Source organism: Rhipicephalus sanguineus, chromosome 10 (genome assembly GCF_013339695.2).
Source record: "Rhipicephalus sanguineus isolate Rsan-2018 chromosome 10, BIME_Rsan_1.4, whole genome shotgun sequence".
In the NCBI taxonomy this organism is placed as follows: Eukaryota; Metazoa; Arthropoda; class Arachnida; order Ixodida; family Ixodidae; genus Rhipicephalus; species Rhipicephalus sanguineus.
In genome coordinates, this window is record NC_051185.1 from 74,754,503 (window position 1) to 74,758,384 (window position 3,882).

Here is a 3,882-nt window from a genome sequence, read left to right on the forward strand (position 1 = left end):
CTGAACAGACCTGTTGGTGAATGAGGGAAGAAATGTATTGTGTAGGAGGTCATCAAGTTGGGCGTTCATTTGATCGTAATTTGCCTTGCTATAATCCCTGATTACCTTACGCTGAACACCCGGAAATTTTAGTAAAATAATAATTGAAAACTGTAGAAGGTTGTGATTGCTAAAACCATCTACTTGTACAACTGGACCTATGGTATGTGGCTCTGTTGTCGTAATAAGATCTAAAATATTAGTATCGCGAGTGGGCTCTGAAACAAGCCGGGTGAAATTGAAGTCAAAACATAGTTCGATGAATTCACTTGACGCACTGCTCGAAGACATGCGAGACCAATTACTATTAGGAAAATTAAAATCACCAAATAAGTAAATTTTTCTGATGGGAAACAGGTCAAGAGCCCTGGAAGTACTTTTGTGAAGCTCAGTCACGAAAGGGCGGTCAGAGGGAGGTGGGCGATAGCACACGACCATCAATATTTTTCCAGATAAGGTAGGACAGGCGACCGAGATTATATCAAGGGGATTGTCAGTGTCCAACAAGAAAGGAAGGTATATTCGTTTGATGGCTAACAGCACACCGCCACCCTTTTTATGTGCCCGGTCATGGCGATAAGTGAAATACTGACTTGAAGCACGATATAGCTCAGTGTCGCATACGTCAGCGTGTAGCCAAGTCTCGGTTAGCAATAGAACATCTGATTTACTGTCATCAAGATACGGATCAAGCAAGACACGGTTCGGTAACAAACTGCGCATATTAGTAAACGATATATGCTGAAAGTGAAGGAGCACATGAAGTAGATGGCTGCTGAACATTACCACTGCGTACATCGGTAACCAGCTATCTAGCGGTTACTACGGTGTCAGAACAAGTGTCATAGATATATGTAGTATTATCGATACGGAGTTTGTCGACATTCAGTTTGAAAGGACAATTCCATTCCCTAGCAAACTGACGCAGTTTGCTGCGGGCTTGCCGTGTAGCTTGCGAAAAATCTTCTCTAAGAGAGATGCCAGTATTTTTCAGCCGATATGCATCGGCGAGGATTGCTTTTTGTCCTTAAAAACGTAAACTTAGCAATTATCGTCCTACATTTGTTTGAAGCAAATTTACCCAGCCGGTGCACACGTTCATACTAAGAACTGGTAGTGCTGATCGCTAACTTATATCAGCATACGGCGATAATTTTACTTTCAGAAGTTTCCCATCTTTCTTTGTCCTCGCCGGGAATTCCAAAGGACAAGTTGCACCATCGCATTCTACTTTCAGCTTCATCACACCTTCATACTACTGCTTGAAGTTGATCAGAAATAGAACCAACAGCACCACCAGCAAAGTTGGATGAAGGAGGCGCAATAGAAACCAGCTTTGCTTCAGAGTGACCACTCTCTTAGTCAAGCTTTCGATTTCTTTATCAGTAGCATCCTACTTTTCTTTTAGCCCCTTAATTTCACCAATTATTGTATTCTGACCCGCTTCAAGCCTACGCACTGTTTCAAGAACGATTGCGAGTGTTTCCTGGACGCTAGGGCCGGGATTTGATTCAATGTCACCTGAAAGCAACAACAACAATGATGCAAACTTCCGGCGCAGGCATGAAAGTAACAGCAATGTGCGAAACATCTTATCACGCAGGCCAGTAGGGCACGACACCGCAACAAGGCAATAATTGCTAGGAAGCATCTTTGAAGTTACCAACCTGGAAATACAGCAGCGGTAAGCGTCCCATCCCTTCAACGGTGTCGTGTCCAACCGAATCGGTGCTTGCCTGCCTTATATATACTACGTCATGGCTTGCGAGGGCGTCTGAGAGTGAACCATGTTGCCAGCTGCCAGTAAACGAGGGAACCAAACTTGGTCATCCTTGCACTTTCGGAAACAGAACTGCCTGATCAAGACAGCGTGGCCAAGGTTCGAGAACCCTCGAAGGCAGGGCACCGAAGAACGTAACAGAGGTGGTGCCTGGCTTGACGCTGTATCCGGCGTCATATCTTGCGGCGGCGTCCGCGAGAGAACCGGGTCGTGGGCCGCCTGTAGCCGAAGGAACCAGCCCTGACCATCCTTGCACGTTTAGGAGTGGGAGCGGAGCTTCATGGCCAAAACTGCACGACCACGGTCTGAGAACCCACGTCGACCAAGCACTGAGGAATGTAACCTGGAAATACAGCAGTGGTAAGCGTCCCATATACCTTCAACGGTGTCGTGCCCCCATCACGCTTTTCATCGAGCTTTGACATTGGTGACAGTAGAAAGATGCCAGAGTGGTTCTCGATTGTATGATGGCAGGGGCGTAGCCAGAAATTCCTCCTCCTCCTCCTCCTTGCACGGTGTGCATTACGTTGAACACTTGAATGTATAGCTTAGACTAACCATGCACCAAGGAAAAGTTGTTAATGTGAACTTCGATGCATAGCTGTGAAAGCAAAATGCACAGCCGCCATCGATTCACAACGTGGCAGCAGATCCAACATGGCTTGATGGAATTTGCGCACAGCATTCGCTTCCCAGCATATCGAAGTCGTTTGGTCGGCGCGAAGTGTCTCTTGATGTGTTGCGGCAGGTTTCATTCCGGACTTACGGTATTAGGTTGACCTAGACTATGATACACATTTATACGCACCGAATAACGCACCGAAAAGCTTTTTTGCAGGGACGCTAAAGACAACAATAATTTTTCTCGTAGATTTAAATTATGCTTTCACAATGCCGAAAAAACCACTCTTGCAACGAGTATACACTTGGTAAGCCAAAATAGAAAGCGCAAAAGGAAAATGCCTGTGGCTGTGCCACCTTGAAGTGCTCGCACCCATCGCCATGACGTCATAGATTTTGACTGTGCCTATATGTATATACGTAGTTCTTAATCGGCAAAAATGAAATACATTGTCGCCTATGATGACCGGAAACTTAACGTACCAAGTTTCAGCGAATCTTATGGAGCCAACGTGGCAGAAACGCGATAAACACTTTGAAATCCGTGACGTCATGCTGACGTCCATGCGCAGAAGTTTCGCCGCGTAATTCAGAACTAATACATTGAACTTAATTTTCTCTTGTATTAATAGAAGTATGATGACGAAATTAAATACGATAAAGTTTTCAAAGCATATTTATCGGAATAAATTGATTAACTGCTTCACTTTTGGGTCCCTATACGTGAACGCCGCGAGAGATGGGAAAACTACGCCGAGTGGAAACTTCCAGCAGGATATTCTATAGTTCCAATCCACGCATATTTATCAAGTAGGGCACTAAACGCACGCCATGGTTGCCATATTCTTCGAATACCTTTTAATTACTATACTAAGGAACAGAACGAAACGCCTTACACTACATGCAGGTTGCCATGTTTCTTTTGTATGTATGTATATCGTTTACACTTTTATTTGGCGTTTTCACAACGTACAAGTGGTATATAGCAAAAAGCTGAACCGGTCGCAGTGTAGGCGTTTCTATAAATCTTGCCTCATATCTTTCGTGTATCAACACGCTACCTAACAGTAGCGCGTAGATGGATCAGGCCGGTATACCAGCCGTGGTAGAGAGGCACGCCAAAATACCCGGGAAATGAAGCTCAAGATAATACGCACGATCACGAATGCTTCATCGTGGGTGTCGCCGCAACCACGTGCGGGAAATGCGGAGACGAAACGAGGACATGCCTCGATGTGACGCGGGTGACATTTTCGGGTCAGTCGCCCCCGTGGACAGCGGTAGCGCCGAGCCTCCATGGGACGAAACCTGCGGGCCCACGCTCGCCTCTGCAGCTGTATTAGTGTGTACAACATACGCGGGAATGGGAGCCGCAGCGGCGATGTCGTGGGTGGCTATACGATGGGCTCGCTGTCTACTGCATGGACGCGTGATTGCTTCTG